Source organism: Ictidomys tridecemlineatus, chromosome 7 (assembly GCF_052094955.1).
Source record: "Ictidomys tridecemlineatus isolate mIctTri1 chromosome 7, mIctTri1.hap1, whole genome shotgun sequence".
NCBI classification, from domain to species: Eukaryota; Metazoa; Chordata; class Mammalia; order Rodentia; family Sciuridae; genus Ictidomys; species Ictidomys tridecemlineatus.
Window position 1 is genome coordinate 72,536,117 of NC_135483.1, and position 18,595 is coordinate 72,554,711.

Consider the following 18,595-nt stretch of genomic DNA (forward strand, 5'->3'; position numbering starts at 1 on the left):
ACTCAAGATTGTATTAACTACCTAGCACATTTGGTTCATAGTGTGTCTGGAGTTGAGTTAAAAATCATAGGTCTTTTCACAAGAACTGGTTTAAAGCCAGATTGGGCTGGGGGAAAGTCTACATCAGAGGAAGCCAAGTAGAGAGATTTGCAGAAAAATAGAGATAAGGCCATTAGATTCATTCAATGCTTCATGCTATTCTACATCTGGACTTTCAGTTATATGAGTCAATTAATATCTCTCTCTTTAAAACATAAGTAATTTTTTTTTCAATTTCCTGCCATGCACCTGGCCTGGCTGGAGGCAGATGTGGGAACCAGATGGTATAGCAGTAGTTTGCTCATTTAGTTTCCTTCCTCCTTCACATGGAAAGGTAGCATGCGTGGTGGTCACGTGTGTGCACTTGTCATTTCAAGGTTCTCAGTTTCCTGACTCCACCTTCTGCCACTGTGTGACCTTGAACAGGATTACTTGCCCTTGAAGCCACAGTTCATCTCTGTGAAAACCAAAGGTAAGGAAAGCTTCAGTCTTACAGGCTTGTTGAAAGGATTAATGAAAGTTAACCATATAAAGGGTTTAGAATTTATGCCTCCTACTTGCATAATACAGAAGGCAAAAATGTGGAACCTGGCTCATGAGTTGCATTTTTACTTAGTAACTTCAGCAATTATCATTTAGTTTTCTGGTGTGTGTGTGCATGTAGGTACAACCGAACCATTGGACTTACATTAAATATTTCAACTTTATCCCAGTTAAGTTTATTCTTTATTTTATTCCATCATTCTAAGCTGTAAAGTGATCTGATTCTTATCATGCAGCATGCTGATATTTCTTTTTAAATATTACTCATTAATGTATGTACTTATTTTAATAGCTTTGTGGATATATTGGGGTATTTTTTTAAGTTTTATTTCATCTGCACATTTAATATGCAAGTCTTCTCTCCAGATTAATTCAAGTCGTTAGTAAACTGGTTGGTTCAGCCTCTTAATCCTGTCTTTAGAGATTTTCCTTTGGTGTTTTGATTCTGACTGATTTCAGGTCCTCATATCCTATTTCTTCCTGTTATCCTAGATACCCGATTCCCACCTGCAGATTCAACACTTCTTAGAGTCCACAAAGAAATGGGAAGGGCAAAAGAAATGAATATTTTTTAAGCATCTACTGTATAATAGAATCAGTGCTCAATACCTTTATGTTTTATGCCTTTTAATTCTGACCCTAAATGTTGTATAGAGAGAGATGGAACCTGAAGTTAAAAGATGTTAAATTACTGCTAGCAAAGAGCTGATCTTTCTGCAAAAGCCCATGAATTCCCCAGAACTCCCAGTGCCATGTTTATTTGAGTCATGCTGGTGGTCTCAGAGTTGGAGGCAGTGTTCCTGCTGCTGTAGAGAGCCAGCCTCAAGCTGAGTCACGTGTCTGCTGTGGCATGCAGTCCATCCCCTTCAGTGGGAGGCACTTTTCCCCCCAAATGCTGCAGGCTCAGAGCTGGGCATGTCCCCCACCCTCCCCTCTGCCCAGGGACTGCGACATTACCTCAGGACCCAGCCTTCCCAGGCATGATGCACGTCCAGCGACCTGCCCTTGGGGTGGGAAGGGAAACAGACGCCTGAACCTTACCTCACTTCAAGACAACTTTGAGGTCACTGTGCTCCAGACTTCCTTTGGGATTAGCTGAGGCCTTCTGCACATGGCATCCCAGTCCAGGGTCTCCTCCTAGAGTGTGTTTCCTTCCCCCCTTCATGATCCAGAGACTATCACCCTCTGCACGACAATCTCCATATCAAAACCAACTGTGCTGCTTGCCCAGCTCTGGGAATACACCAGGTTGATCATCAGATCCCCTTCCCTGGGTCCCTTTGTCATCCACCACCTTCAATCTCAAGCACCTGTCTGTCCATGTTATTCTCATCCAGAAACACACTCACAGACACGCTCAGAATCATGTTTAAACAGATATTTGGGTGCCTCGTGGACCAGTCAAGTTAACACATAAAATTAACCATCACAGGGGGTGGGGTTGTGGCTCAGTGGTAGAGTGCTCGCCTGGCGCCTGCAAGGTGCTGGGTTCGATCCTCAGCACCACATGAAAAAAATAAAATAAATAAATTAAATAAAGGTATAAAAAAATTAACCATCACAGACAATAAAAGAGCCTTTTAAACAGTAAGAAGAGGACAGGGACAGATCCATGCTCAGCTTGGTGGCACACTAATGAACAGCATGTGAAAATAAAGAGGGAGTGAGTAAGCAGAAAAAGAGAGGATCATCTGAGATACGACACTAAGCAAGTTTTTTAACCTCTGGAAGCTTAAATCTTCCTTTATAGAAATGTAACCATTTCATATATCTTCTGATGGAAGTAAAAACTTCTACCTCATAGAATTTTTAGGATTAAGTCACGTCTATAAAGGACTTAGCATAAGACGGTACCTATGAAGTAAGTTGGTACCACATACAGAACAAATTCAGTAACAAAGCAAAGAACATTGAGATCTTACTGGGGCCAAGAATATTACCTGTTCCTAGGCTCCTGGACTTGAAGTATGGTTCATTTAGATCACTCACTGATTTAATACTCGCAAAACAAAACAAAGACAAAACCCCCAAGATGTGGTAAGACTTGTTCTTAGCAAGTCGATGTTGGTTTTAGCAAATCACCTCTTCCTTTCTAAATGATCACAGACCATCTGCTTGATAATAGGAATTATCAATTCTAATTATCTTAATTCTAAGCAGGATTTCTATGTTTGCTATGGTTTGGATGTTGAATGTCTTCCAACAGCCCCGTAAAGGGGGTTGTGGTTCCCCTTTGTCTCCTTCTTTTCTGCTCACTGGCCATGGGTGGAGTGGTTTTGCTCCTTCATGTTGTTCTGTCATGATGTGCTCTTTACTACACACCCAAAACTAATGGGGCTAATGGATCATGAACTGAATGAAACCTCCAAGATGTGATACAGAATAACCTTTTCTCTTTATAAATGAATTATCTTAAGTATTTTGTTATACGATGGAAAGCTGACCAACATAGTCTTGAAACAATTCTTGTAGCATTCAATAATTGCATTTTCTTTAGTGGCCTGGTGTTTCAGGATCCACTTCTGCCCCTTATGGAAATTAAGACATTATTCCAAGTTCCCCTTGGAAATTTCATTCCTAGGCTGCTGTCCTAATAACCTTTGGTATTATTAATTATATATTCTAATTCACTCAGACCTGAAGACTAGAAAACTAAACATAAAAACTAATTAGAAATCATCAAGTTTTGACAAGCATCTTAAGCATCAACTCCTTTGAAGAAGGTATCTTCATATTTTTGAAATTTTAAGATATTTTCTAAAGGAGATAAAATTTAAACTAAAAATGAGTGGTTTTGCTCTGTTATTCAATGTTCTTTGCTTTGTTACTGAATGTTCTGTGTGTAGCACCCACTTACTTCATAGGTACCGTCTTATGCTAAGTCCTTTATAGACGTGACTTAATCCTAAAAATTCTATGAGGTAGAAGTTTTTACTTCCATCAGAAGATATATGAAATGGTTACATTTCTATAAAGGAAGATTTAGGCTTCCAGAGGTTAAAGAACTTGCTTAGTGTCGGATCTCAGATGATCCTCTCTTTCTCTGCTTACTCACTCCCTCTTTATTTTCACATGCTGTTCATTAGTGTGCCACCAGGCTGAGCATGGATCTGTCCCTGTCCTCTTCTTACTGTTTAAAAGGCTCTTTTATTGTCTGTGATGGTTAATTTTTTTATACCTTTATTTAATTTATTTATTTTATTTTTTCATGTGGTGCTGAGGATCGAACCCAGGGCCTTGCATGCGCCAGGCGAGCACTCTACCACTGAGCCACAACCCCAGCCCCTGTGATGGTTAATTTTATGTGTTAACTTGACTGGTCCACGAGGCACCCAAATATCTGTTTAAACATGATTCTGAGCGTGTCTGTGAGTGTACTTCTGGATGAGAATAACATTTGAATGAATTGACTGAATAAAATAGATGTCTCTCCCCAGCGTGGTTGAGCATCAATTTGTTGGATGCCTGAAAAGAACAAAATATGGGGTGTGGCAAAATTTGTTCACTGCTCAACTGCTTTCAAGCTCTTCTCCTGCACTTGGACTAGACCTAGACCTTACATTGCTGGTTCTCAGTTTTGTAGGCTTGGAGTGGAACAACATCACCGGTGATCCTGTGTGTTTAACTTAAGGACAGCAGAACATGGGACTTCTCAGCCTCCATAAGGGTATGAGCCGGTGCCTTTTTATAAATTTCTTCATATCTCCATAGACTTATATGTCTATGCCTCCATCTATATCTACATCTACAAGTCTGCCTACATCTACATGTACATCTATTTCCTGTTGGTTCTGTTTCTCTGGAGAACCCTGATTAACACGTTACCCTTGGGGCCATCATCTTGTTTGACGCTGCAGCCTGGAGTAGTTATCTAGAACTCAATGGTGTACCATTCTGGAACTTGTTCTCGAACATTTGCCATTGTCTTTCACCTTTCATAAATGTCCTGTTGAATTTTGAGTTGAGGGTTACTTGTGTTAACTTTATACATTCCAACATATGCCCTTCTATTTCTTCATACTTTATGTCAATATTGTGAGAGCATTACAGAGTTACTCATTCCTCTTAGGCATTTTTTTCAGAACCTCCATCTGTAGAATTATGCCTATTTTAATAGGATTCATGAGTGTCTCTGCTCAGAATCCCCTGGCTTAGCTGTCTGCTCAAGATCTGATTGCGTTTTGCCTTCCCAACCAGTTCTTATTGTTCACAATTGAGTTAGAATAACAGTTCTTTCTTTGCATTCTCTACTGAACTGAAGGATATAATTGACTTCAAGACACATAAGAACTTTGTAAACTGCATATTTGGCTCAAATGAGCTGCTCAGCAGTATTCATATTTCATAAACTTCTATCCACTTGAAGTGATGCTGTTTTTCTTCTCTTCCTTAAATCTTCCTGATTTATCAACTCTCTTTCATTCTCAGTTTTGTTACTCCCAAGCTCTTTTTTTCCCCCAAATATTATGAAGTGCAATTTATTTTCTGAAAGAAAGAGAGAAAATGAAGTAAGAAAGGAAAGAAAGAAGAAAAGGAAGGAAGGAAGGAAGGAAGGAAGGATGGAAGGATGGAAGGAAGGAAGGAAGGAAGGAAGGAAGGAAGGAAGGAAGGAAGGAAGGAAGGAAGGAAGGAAGACAGACTATAAAACCACAGAAGTAAGGCTAACACATTAAAGACTTGGCCCTAAGGTGGTGCTATTGGGAGATGCTGTGGAACCTCTGGGAGGTGGAGTCTTGTGGGAGACCTTTAGGTTAAGCCATGTCAGGTCATGTGATCACCCCTTAGCTGCAAGGAAGGGTTCCTGAGACTTCTTTAGGTCTTTGTCTTTCGTGTTTCTTTTGGGGCACCTGTTGCCTTCCACTTTTGACTTTGCTAAAATTTCACATGGATGTTGTATTTGCCTTTCTGAACGTCGGCCAGAAGCCCAGGTGACACTCCTTGGACGTGAGGGAGTTAATTGCCCTTGGGTTGAAGGTTGGCAATGGGGAAATAAGAGTTGAGCAGAAGCTGGATAGATACCTTCCCCTCTGTCTCTCTGCATTGACCTCTCTGAGATGTGGCTTCTCTTTGCAATCCTGGAAAATATCACATATGGTGAATAAATATGGTGCTGAGTCACCTGCTCTTCTTCTTTGTCATTGAATGACAACAGCAACTTCTGTGGTACCACTAATGTGTCCCATTACATTCCCTCATATCTCTCCTCCCTCCCTCCCTCCCTCCCTCTAGGGGTGCTTGACCACTAAGCCATATCCCCAGATCTTTTATTTTAAGACACGGTCACAGTAAGTTGCTTAGGGCTTTGCTAAGTTGTTGAGGTTGGACTTGAACTTGTGATCCTCCTCACTCAGCCTCCTGAGCCACTGGGATTATAGGTGTGCCCCACTGCACCTGGCTTGTTTTTTTTCTTTTTCTTTTTTTTTTATATCAACTTCACTGCCCTAGGTTTGCATTTCCTAAAGAAAATTTTAGCACCTTAATCCTTATTGCATGCAGGCTTTGCATTTTTCAGTATCTGGGTGAAGGCAAATTCTGATGCACTGCTTTATCTACAATGATTTTTATGAGGAATGGGCAACACATGCTCATCAACTTTCCAAATGACTCTTTTCCAATGTTTTAGGAATTTGGATGTCTTTCCTTGTTAAAAGAGATCGCAATCCAATTTTAAAGCTACAGACAAAATAACTTTTCTAAAAATGTATTCACATAGTCGTTGCTAGCAAATGTGTCCATAAATAACTCAATACATAGAAGAGCCAAAGCAAGAGATGGATTTTAAGCCAACAAATCCCTGTGAACTTACTCTGGGCCCCAACTACTGAATGAGCTGGTGTGTAGTCAACTACCAAATGGGCTCAGTGGACTGAAAGAAGATTCACTTAATTCCACATCCAACCAATTCTGAAAATCCAGGAAAGAGAGTACTTGGCTCCCACCTCCTATCAGGGATTTCAAGCAAATGTAATCTTCCAGGATATATGATTTTGATGGTATAGATTTATATATCTGGGAAACAATGATTTGTAAAGCTATCCTTCTGATTCAAAAGTCAGAGGCAGGTAGAAAGTTAGCATTTTGATCTATTAAATGGATTAAGAATAATATAATGTTTAATCAGCTGAATAGATAATCCAGGGGGATAGCAGCATCTAGGGAGCCCAAGAATATGTGTGATTTTTAATTCTTTTATTGAGAAACTATTCTTATTAGGAAACTAAAGCATAGACTGTGAATCCTTAAGCAGATTCACACAGGCTTGCCAAGAGTATCTCAAGAATCATGTATACAATGTTTAGGCATTCTCTTAATAATTTTATCAATCTATTTTTTTTGCTGTATTTCAAAGTCTAAAACGAAAGCCATCAAATGAAGAATAATAGATCTTTAGAGAAATCATCTTGCTCTGTTCACAAAACAGAATTTATAAGCATTTCAAATTGAAAATACCTTCATTTAAAAAAAATGAAGACAACTCTAGTCTTTCAGAGATTCATGTCTCTAAAACCCTCTTGCACTTGTAGCTATTGTCACATAATTTAATTAAATTGTGCCAGCTTGTTCTGCTCTCTTTTTCTTGTTTTGATTTTGGCTTCCAAGGTGGAAAGTAACCTCTTTAAGATTCGATACTTTCTTCATGTACTTCCAGGCATGCAGCAGTGAGCAGTGCTTTGGCACACAATCAATGCTTACTGGCCATTTTATAGGGTGGTTGTCAGGATTTGAATGTCCCTGCAAATGTTTTGTTGAGCCTTACTTGCCACAGTGGTGGTAGTAAAAGGTGGGATCTTTAAGTTGTGATTAGGTCTTGAGGTGCTGCGCCTCGCCTGACTCAGGCAATGGCAAGGCCCTACTGAGGTGGACGGCACAAGGCGTCCATCCTCTGGAGGACCGCAGTATGTTTCTGGGAATGGGCTGGTTTGTTTTTGTATTCCTTTAATAAGTATAGTGGCGACTTCTCATATGACCATTAAGTATGAAGGAAAAAACATGACTTTCCCAATTAATGCAACTACTTCTAAAGCATAGATCCGTTTGCTCTAAATGCAATGATTCAGCTGTGGAGTGTAAATTGTTAATGTCTAATGAAAAACTCCCTGTATTCCTGTCAAGGAAGTTTTTGAGAAATTAAAATCTAGAGAAGAAAAATTAATGTTAAGAAGACAGATTAGTGCTTACTACTGGGCAACTTGTTCTTGTTCCTGTGCACAATGGTTTGTGCTCTTACTTTTGTTTGATTAAGAGTAATAACAAGTCAACCACTTGCCGTAACCATGGCACCGGTTCCAGTCAGTAAGTCAAGAAAGAATAGTCAAGGTATAGGCCAATAGTTCGGGACATTTCTAACTATTATTAAAAGTTAACTAAGCAGAAACAGCTCAAAGCAAAACTGCGAACTGAAAGTACAAATGCTTGCTTATGCATAAGCCAAGAGACATTCTTCTTATCTAATATTAGCTAGGTAATATTTTGTTTCTTTGAATAATGATTCCTGTTTTGTAACCACAAAGTACTGTGAGCCTGCCAAAATGAAAAGTATATATGATCAACCTCACAAGTAAAGATTGGGATCAACACCTTCACTTTGGTGTCTGTGTTGTTTCTCCACCCCCCTTTCGCAGACTCCTCACTATCCGTTCGTCTCCTGAGACCCCCTGTTGGAGCTGGTCTCCGACATTGAGGGAATGGATGAATGCTGTAATTGTGGGAATGGGCTCCTGATAAAAGGGTAGGTTTGGTGTTCTTCCTCTCGTGTGCATGTTGACTTGCCATTCCACCTTCCACCATGGGATTACACAGCACAAAAACCCTCTCCAGATGCTGGTGCCATGCTCTCCTAGCCTCTAGGACCTTGAGCCTATTATCTGTAAATTACCCAATCTCTGGTACTCTGGTACAGCATCAGAAAACAGACAGAGACAGTTGTGGGGTTTTCAAAAAGAGAATGTGTGGAGTGCTTTGAAACAGCACCTGGGACATGGTGAGTGCCTAACAGGTGTGAGCTGTTAAGCATTGGGATTGCATTGGGATCCTCAATTACTCGCTGTGCTTACAATTGAGGCTTACAAGCATGACCAGGCTAGAAGATTCCTCAGGCCTTGGAAAGGGTCCTGGCACTACAAGGGATAATCTAGCTGCTGGTGACTAAGGCACTCACTGAACTGAAGGGAGACAGTTATGAATGAGTTTCATTAGCAGAACCTGTATAAGTTATAGCTCTAGTGCAGCTATGCGACATCAGTGACGAGGAACCATGTGGTAGGTTGTCTTGTTAGTTATTTATGGATGATATGACTAGTAATTTTTAAATGCATCCATTTAATCTCTATCCTGGAGCTCTTGTTTTTAGATAATTTTTCTCCTCTTGACTAACAACACAAGCACTTCTATGCAGACTAAAAACACAGAATTGTCACTGTAATTAACTTAATGCTTAGTTCCAATGGGAAGATTGATGTTTACCTCAGCAGTGTGTTGTCCTCTTTGCCATTGTTGGTGAAATTCTTAGAGTTCAAAAATTTAAAAATAGTTCTGTACAGTCATATAATTAATACTTGCACATCCTTTGATGGCTTGATGGTATTCTTCTCTTTTGGAGATCATCAGTGGAATACTGAATCTGTTATGACTGTTGAATTCAGGGAGACAGGAAGATTTTGATGTTTCTCAGAATGGGCATAGTAACAGCACTAGAGTTTATCAGTCTTTGTAGAAAAGAAATTTCCTAATATAGTTGACTGCTTTTAAATTTTTTAATTCTTTTTGTTCCATAGCTCATGTTTTTCTTATTTTAATCATGAACACAGTTTAATTATTAAAAATTGATGGGTTTTACTGTGACATTTCTATATAGGCTTAAATGGTGCTTTGATCACTTCTATCCTCTTTCCATACCCTCTAGCCTCCTTCTTCTAGATCCCTTTCTTTTCCTCAATAGTCCCTCTTCTACTTCTAGGTCATTTTATTTTATTTTAGTTACCCCATATGAGAGAAAATACATGAGACTTTTCTTTCTATGTTTGGATTATTTTGCTGAACATGATGACCTCTAGTTCCATCTGTTTTCCTAGAAATAACATGATTTCCTTCTTATTTATGGTCGAGCATTACTCATTGTGCATATGTACCACATTTTCCATATCTTGGCGGTTGTGAATAGTGCCACAATAAACATGGGTAGGCGGTATCTCCTTTGTATGCTACTTCATTTCCTCCAGACATATACTGGGGAGTGGGATAGCTGGATCATTTGATAGATCTATTTTTTATTTTTTGAGAAACCTCTAAATTATTGTCCATAGTGATGATACTAGCTTATATTCTTACCAACAGTAAATAAAGAGTTCTTTTACCTCTACATCTTTGTCATCATTTGCTTTTTTTTTTTTTTCAATAATGGTCATTCTAACTGAGTTGAGATGAAATCTCAATGTGTGTATGTGTGTGTGTGTGTGTGTGTGTGTGTGTGTGTGTGTGTGTTTGTGGCACTGGGGATTGAACCCAAGGCCTTGTACATGCGACGCAAGCACTCTACCACCTGAACTATATCCCAAACCCTCAACGTACTTTTGATTTGCATTTCCATAATGGCTAAAAATGTTGAGCATATTTTTCATATAGTTATTGGCCATTTGTACCCCCCTTTTTTTAGAGAAGTGTCTGTTCACAATATTTGTCCATTTTTTTGATTACTTGTTCTTTTGTTTTTCTTGAATTCTTTATATATTGTGGATATTAATCTTCTGGCAGATGAAGATCTGTCAAGGATCTTCTCTCACTCTGTAGGTTGTCATTTGATGTGTGGATTGATTTCTTTGCTGTGCAGAAGTTTTTAATTTGATGTAATCTGATTTGTTAATTCTTGCTTTTGTTTGCTGAGCTATTAGAGTCCTATTTTGAAAACTGTTGCCTGTGCAAACATCCAGTAGTGTTTCTCCTATGTTTTCTTCTAGTAATTAAACAGTAGTGGGTCTACATTTAGGTCTCTGATACACTCTGCGTTGACTTTTGTGCAGGGTTAGAAGGATCTACTTTCAGTCTTCTACATATGGATTTCCAGTTTTCCTAGCACCTTTTGTTGAGGAGGCTGTCTTTTCTCCAATGTATGTTTTTGGTAACTTTGTCAAGTGTCAGTTGGCTGTAAACATGTGGGTTTATTTCCAAGTCCTCTAGTCTATTCCATCAGTCTATGTGCCTATTTTTATGGTAATACCATGTTGTTTTTGTTACTTTGGATCTGTAATACGTTTTGAGATCATGTATTATGATGTGTTCAGCATTGTTCTTTCTAGTCAGGATTGCTTTGACTATTCATTGTCTTTTGTGCATCTGTATCTATTTTAGATTTTTTTCTGTTTCTTTGAAGAATGTCACTGGTATTTTAATGGGGATTGCATCCAATCTCTTGGCAGTACAGTAATTTTAACATTACTAATTATTCTAATCCGTGAACACAAGATGTCTTTCCATCTTCAGTATCTCCTTCAATTTCTTTCTTCACTGTTATGCAATTTTCATCATAGTGGTCTTTTGCCTCTCTGGTTAGGTATATTCCAAAACTTACTTACTTACTTACTATATGTATGTAAGCTATTGCGAATGAGATTGCTTTCTCGATTTTTTTTCCCAGTGAGCTAATTGTTGGTGTAGAGAAAAGCCATTGATTTTTGTATGTTGATTTTGTATCCTGCTACCTTTCTGAATTTGTTTATCAGTTCTGAGAGTCTTTTGATCAGTTTTCTAAGTCTTTGGGGGACTTTTCTAAGTATAGAATCATATTTTCCTCAAACAGGAATAATTTGACTTCATCATTTCTATTTGTATCCCTTTTATATTTTTCTCTTGCCTAATGGCTCTTGATAAGATTTCAAGTACTATATTAAGTGTGGAGAGAGACGACAACCTTGTCTTATTTCTGATTTTAGGGGAAATGCTTTTAGTTTTTTCCCATTTACTATAATGTTGCCTATGGGTTTGTCACAGAGTTTATTATGTTGAGGTATGATCCTTTTATGCCTACTTATTTAGAGATTTTTTATCATGAAGGGATGTTGAATTTTATCAAAGACTCGTTCTCCATCTATTGAGAACATCATGTGATATTTATCCTGATTCCTTTTATGTGCTGTATTGTGTTTATTGATTTGCATATGGTGAAGCATCCTTGCATCCGTGGAATAAAACCAACTCACGGAACTCACTTTCTTTTACCATTCCCCTGTTCTTTCCCATTTTGCTCTGTGATCAGGTTGGGGCATTCTATTTCACTCTCTGCTCCACTCTCCAAGGTTTCTGTGTTTCTCCAAGTCTCTGTCTGCCCACTATTGAAGTTCAGCGTTCTCCCACTGTCACACCTTAGCATGCAGCTGTTTTCCTGTTGCTCTGATTCAATCTCCTGGAGAAGTGGGCAAGACTTTGGCTGCCTCTAATCTATCATCTCAAATCTTCCATAGTTGACTAGTAAATGAATTTTTGTTGTCCACCAGGAAAAAGTTTGTTTAATAAATTAAAGAGTATACATTTTATGGAATATAATGCATCAGTTAGAAAGGATAAGTTAGATCTGTATCTAATCATTTGGAGGGGTTTGGGGTATGGGTATTACATATATAAAATAATATTGATAAAAAATCTTATTTTTGCGAAAAGAACCATATATCCCAAAGCCCCAGGAAATAGTAGTTCTATCCTTATGCGTGTGTATTTGAATAGGTTTGTACATACATGAACAGAGGGAGGTAAAGGTGTTTTTGACACACAAGTTGATCTGTTGATCTGCATACCTCACAGGCTTATGAAAGTTGAGATACAGGGGAATAATCAATGTTTGTATTTGTGTATTTTAGGACTAATTCAATGCAAAGAATATCCCTTTCTTTTGTATTTTGGAAATGTATTAAATAATGTTTAAAGGAAAAATTGTTCCTAACAACAAAAACAAAACAAAGCAAAAAGCCTGCCCTATGGATATCTATTTTTCCTTTTACTTCTATTGAAAAATCAAAAAACCTCTCTTGGCAAGGCAGATCTAAACCATCCAATGTGCATGCACATTTTGTCTTCTCTTTTTGAGAGATGGTTTAACTACAATTTTCATGCTGGCCTTGAACCCCTGGGCCTAAGTAATGCTCTGGCCTTAGCCCCCTGAGTAGCTGGGACTACAGGTGTGTGCCACCACCCCTGCTTGATTGTGATTCTTGTCTAGATTGGTCTGGACTCCTGAGGGATTCCCACCTCCTAGGACGATGCTTTCTTTCCAGGACCCGGTCTTTACCTTTCTAAAGAATTTCTCATGGCTCCATGTGTAGCAGTCCTCTCATTCACCCCAAATCTGTCAATGGCCTCTTGATAAATGACCTTATCTATCTGCAAATCCTTGGGTCCTGCATTAAGAGCTGGGCTTGACTTCCCCTCTTCATTCTGTTAGAGTTAGCATAGGTTAGAGTTGCAGCAGACCATGTGCTTCAGTTTATCTTTCCAGAGCAAGTAAAATTTCTCATTTCTGGGGACCCCCTTCCCTTAGAGTTTCAAAATTTGGGGCTCCTCCTCCATTCGTCTTAACATTTTCCATGAGAACTAGACTCAGGTTGTGGGGTCCACAGTCATCTAGTGAGACTTCTCACCTCATAATTTCATCAACTTGTCTATGGCAAGGGGAACTTTTTTTGTTTTAGTGTCCTTCCTTCTTCCTGAGGAATAGGAACCTCAACTTTTAGGACACATTGCCACCAGCCTCCTTTGCAGTTAGATGTGATCAAGTAAGTGTTGGTCTTGAGTGCTCTGTGGAAAATTCCAGAAAATGTTCTAAGTTGGGGCATCCATCTAAGCTTTCTTCCCATCCTTCTTTTCAAAGCCTGGACTGCAATATGGGCTAGATCTGCAGCCTCAGCCTGGCTTGGAGCCATGGGCAGTAAGTCATTATGATTGAAGTGTCCAGGACATAGACTTCTTGGATGTGAAATGAAGATAAACTCCTAATGTTTTGAAGCCACTCTTCTTAGGGTTTTCTGTCATAAATAGGCACACTACTTTAAAGTAATATATTGAGGCTTCAAATTTTGTAAAATGACTGATTGCTGGTTTATTTTACAGTGCTGGGGGTTGAACTGAGGACCTTGCCCTTGCTAGGCAAGTGCTCTACCACTGAGTTCCACTCCCAGCCCCCTTCTGTAAGTTTTTAATCAATACAGCCAGCTGCACACCATGCTTCCTTGATGTATATTCACTCACATGAAATTGGCAAACAGAGGAGTGACATCAGCACAATGTTCAAGACATCATGGTTCATACATGTTATTTTTTCTCCCAGCAGGTTTGGGTAAAGCAAAAGCTTGAGAAATATTTAAAACAAATCACCACTAAAGTACAAGGTCACAACTTTGGCCATTCAAGAACCAGAATTCTTTCTGCAAGGCTGAGCTTTCTGCGGAAGCTACAATGAAGGGACAGCAAATGTTCTCCATGTGCAAATTTCTTTCTTTTTTAAAATTGATACAAAAGTGTCTGTATCTTGTATCTGTACTATATTTTAAATTTAAAAAAAATATTTATTTTTTTTAGTTGTACTTGGACACAATACCTTTATTTTATTTATTTATTTTTATGTGGTGCTGAGAATCGAACCCAGGGCCTCACACGTGCTAGGTGAGTGCTCTACCAGCTAAGCCACAATCCCAGCCCCTATATTTTTAATTTTGATACAATAGTTTTCTATTAGAAACAAGTGTCTTCAAGGAACTATGTCTTGAATGTGGAATCCCAAGTACTGAGCTGCAAAGGTGGACAGACTCTTGGTCCATGTGTCATTGCCAAAAACTAGCCCTACCTTCAAAATGTGGTTTATAAAGCAGAGTAAATTCCCTTAGGTTTATAGGTCTCTGCTTTTCAAGTAGCGGAAAATGCATGGTTTCCCTTCCTATTCAAATATTTCTGCAAAGTCAGTTGAAACATAATTTTAAATGAAGCTTCTTCACTGAGAAGTGGAATTAGTAGTCTTTAAAGGACATTTTAATAAAAAAAGCAGTCCAATAATTGAAGTCACGGTCTCTATGTAACTTAGTACATATTGTCCCTAATTTATGATTGTTCTACTTAAGATTTTTGACTTTATGATAGTGTGAAAGCAATACTCATTCAGTAGAAACTGTACTTCATATTTGGAATTTTGATCTTTTTTGAGCTGGCACTATGAAGAACACTCTCTTAATTCTCTTGTGATGCAGGATAGCAGTTGCTGATCACAGCTCTCGGTCAGCCTTGTGATCCTAACAGTGAACCCCTGAGGTTCTGTAGTATGTTGCTAAGTGGTGATGTCAGGTAGGTTCAGTGTATTAAATGAATTTTTTACTTGTGGTATTTTTTGATCTACGCTGGGTTTATCAGGTTATAACACCAGCATAGGTTGAGGAGCATCTTATGTTAGAAGTGGAAGAAAACCATTTCACTTGTATTCAATTTCTAATTTAAAAAATCGAGATATTCAATGAAAGCTACAAAGAACATGCAAGAAAATACAAGAATGCAGGAAAGCCATGTTTAAGGCAATAAGATTGTGTGACACTGCATCGGGATAAAGTCCTATGTGACGAACACAGTTCACAAGCAAGCCTGTGTCTTACCACGCCTCTTTCACTAGCCAATCATGTACTTTTTTCTTTTAGTTTCTCTGTACCTTTCACGTACTCCTCTTCTACTTAGCTGCACAAACCCCTCAATTGATCCAGGTTTCCTTGGACTTAGTGAAGGAACTCTGGAGGGACAGAACAGCTAAAATATCACGTCCATGATGGTCTTCTTTATCCTCTTTCCCTAAAGGATGCTTTAGGTTTCCTTCTATTTTATTCATCACATTTGTGCTTCTTTAAGACACAGTATCTGCCAGAAACACTACAGCACTGTGGGTAGCAGCTGATGCTCTAGAGACTACCTAACTGGCATTGAACTTTGCCTCTTGCCTCTTTCATTTCTTAGCTCTAATAATGGGAGCAACTCATATTATCCTGTGAAGTTTTAGTTTCTTGATCTGTAAATTAGAAGTAATGACAATGTTAACCAACAGATAGCGTGATCACATAAAAATGATATGACAGCACAAGGCCTGGCATATGTACTGGATGCGTGATAAATTAACATGATTAATTAGTAATGGTTTGCACAACAGACTACTCTGTACTTGGTTACTTCCAGAATACTTAACAAAATGTAGTTATCAAATAAATGAATAAACAAATTCAAGTGTAGGAAAAAGTTGAAACATTTTCTCATAATAAAAATCTTTTGACTGAATCCATACCAAGAAGCAATTTAATTGATTCATTAAAATGCACCACTGTATTTCAATCTCAAGCAACAAGTCCTACTCGCTAGGAAATTAGAATCAGTTCAAAAATGATTTTCTCTATTGATAAATCAAAACAACTTGATTCCTCTAAAGATCAATATTCAGAACTACAGTAAGCCTAGGATGTAGACATAATGAAGATCTTTTCTGTAAAATGTATTATATCGAGTTTTCTGTAAATTGAATCAAGGAATTGTTCATTTTCATTGATTGGTACATATCATGAAATGCAATAAAGTGGTATCCGCTAAGTGTCCAGGATACAATTAAATAGATCTTATGAAACCTATATGGAATAACTACTGGAAATGAACAGGATGCTAAACATTTGTATTTCATGTGTGTTCAATTCTAAAGAAGAATAATTGGCCTTAAATTTAGGTAACCATGGTATTGATTAAACTTCTTGAATCTCAAGATGATAAAGCATTATAACAGGCTAGAGGGGGAGTTGTGAAATCAGGGGAGGAGTTAAAAAAAAAAGATAATACTACCTAAAAGGGATATTCTATGTATTTTTTCCCGGAAAATATTTATATTTCCTATTCAAGGGATGAGATCACATTGTTTGAATATTATTTTCCTATCTCCCTTTCCTATTAACATTAAATATGTTGTTAGTATTTTTTTAATGTCTATTTTTTAGTTGTGGATGAACCTTTAATTTTATTTATTTATTTATTTTTATGTAGTGCTAAGATTCGAACCCAGTGCCTCACACATGCTGGGCAAGCGCTCAACCACTGAGCCACAACCCCAGCCCCAAATATGTTGCTAGTTTTTGTGAAAAAAAAAGCTTATGAGTTTTTTTATGCAATTTACATTGCCCTGCTTGTTGCTACTTTGAGCCATTATAATCATCCAAACCAATGGCAAAAGCAAAAGCAAAACCTTCTTTCACAGCTCCATTGCTAGTATCCCCCTGGTGTCCTTGCTGCTTCTACCTGCTGCTCTCCAGATGTCATTTACAGGTCCCTCCCCAGCATACCCCCCACCATGACCCTGGAGCCCCTACAGTGGGAGTCCTTGTGACTGAGTCCTTTCACATCCTGTGTTGCAGCTGCCTTCATGACTCTGGAGCTCTGTGCATTAGCATCAGCCATTCTGTTTTCCCCTTGCTGAAGGGCCATGTTAGATCACACATGACTCCCAGGGAGCTCCTGAGTCCTAGGGCTCCTGGTGGCCCTCTCCTTCTCTTTGTCAGTGAATTTTGGCTCCTGTCTACATCACCACATGGCAAATGGCATCACTATCATTGAACATATGTGGAAGGGTTCTCGTGGAAGGTAGTTTGGAAACCAGAGAGATTCAGGGGTAGGCTTTCTCCTTTTATTACAGTGCATTCTTGTGGGAAAGAATTGGTAACCCATGAGGACTATGTTGATCTCTTCTAAGGGCAGGGCAGTGTCCTCCACGACATAAGTACCTCCTATGAGGTTTCACCTCTTACTGGCTCTGCTACCTCTCAACATGGCAATATTGGTGATCAAGCTTCTAGCATATGAACTTTGGGGGACATACTTATGCCATTTCCAAATTAGAGTCTCTCTCCTGTCCATCATTAGGTGTGGACACAGCACAGGAAGGACAACCACCATGCTGTCACCAACAGGGAGCTAAACCAACAAGCTAAGGATGGCAGAGTGAAGACTACAGAGACAACGTAAGTAATGCCATGTCCATGCTGAATCAGCTAAGCCCACATCTGAGAAGTCATCCTTCTTACAAGTCAGTTGAATCAGGATTTTCCTTTTAAAATGACTGTGATTTTTAAAATTCTGATGTTTCCTTACGATGAGGTTCTGGTTATGACATCTTGGCAGTAGTACCTGTGATGCGCTGATCTGCTTTCTTCTCCATGCAGTGTATCGGGAGGCACAGGGGCTCTTTCTCATCATTTGTGAGGTGAACTTTGATCATTTGATTAAGTTGATGTCTGCCTGGTTTCTCTGCTCTAATGTTACTATTTTTCCTTTTATAATTAATCAGTGCCTTGTAGGGAGTTTCTCTGATACTGGAAGTCTCCTGTTTTTCATTAAACTTGTCCAGTAGTATTAGCATCCACTGATGATTCTTACTTGAACCGATTATTGCTCTGATGGTTACCAAATTCATGTCCTAGGACTCTGTAAAAATTCTTTTTCATTGTGGTAAAATATATACAACGTAAAATTTACTGTTTTAACTCATTAAATGTGCAATGGAGGGGCATTAAATACATTCACATTGCTGTGTAGCCATCACTACTGTTCATCAATAGAACATTTCCATCATTCCAGAATGAGGTGCTGTACCACTATATAGTAATTCTATATTCTTTGCTCTCCTTGGCCACTAATAGTCCTTTATTTTCTTGCTCTATGAATTTAACTACTCTTGGTACCTCATGTAAGTGGAATCATGCAATATGTTTTTTTTCTGTGTGTGTGCGTCTGATTTATTTCATTTAGTATAATATTTTAATGTTGTATTGTAGCATGTATCAGAATTTCATTGCTTTTTAAAGCTGAGCAATAACCCATTGTATACATATGGTACCTTTTGTTTATTCATTCATTTGTTGCTGAACACTGGGTTTTGTGTGTGTGTGTGTGTGTGTGTGTGTGTGTGTGTTGTTTGCTTTATATCTCAGCAATTGCAGAAAACAGTTTTGTAAGGATATAATGTTATTGA

The 18,595-nt window shown here is 38.5% G+C and overlaps 1 long non-coding RNA gene across 1 annotated transcript; it reads left to right on the forward strand.

Annotated features, from left to right (window-relative positions):
- The first annotated feature begins 393 nt into the window (after positions 1 to 393).
- Positions 394 to 17,586, forward strand: LOC144365304 (uncharacterized). The gene is made up of 3 exons (XR_013423616.1): positions 394 to 511; positions 4,158 to 4,249; positions 17,488 to 17,586. It is a non-coding gene; the product is annotated as an uncharacterized LOC144365304 (long non-coding RNA).
- Positions 17,587 to 18,595: the final 1,009 nt, after the last annotated feature.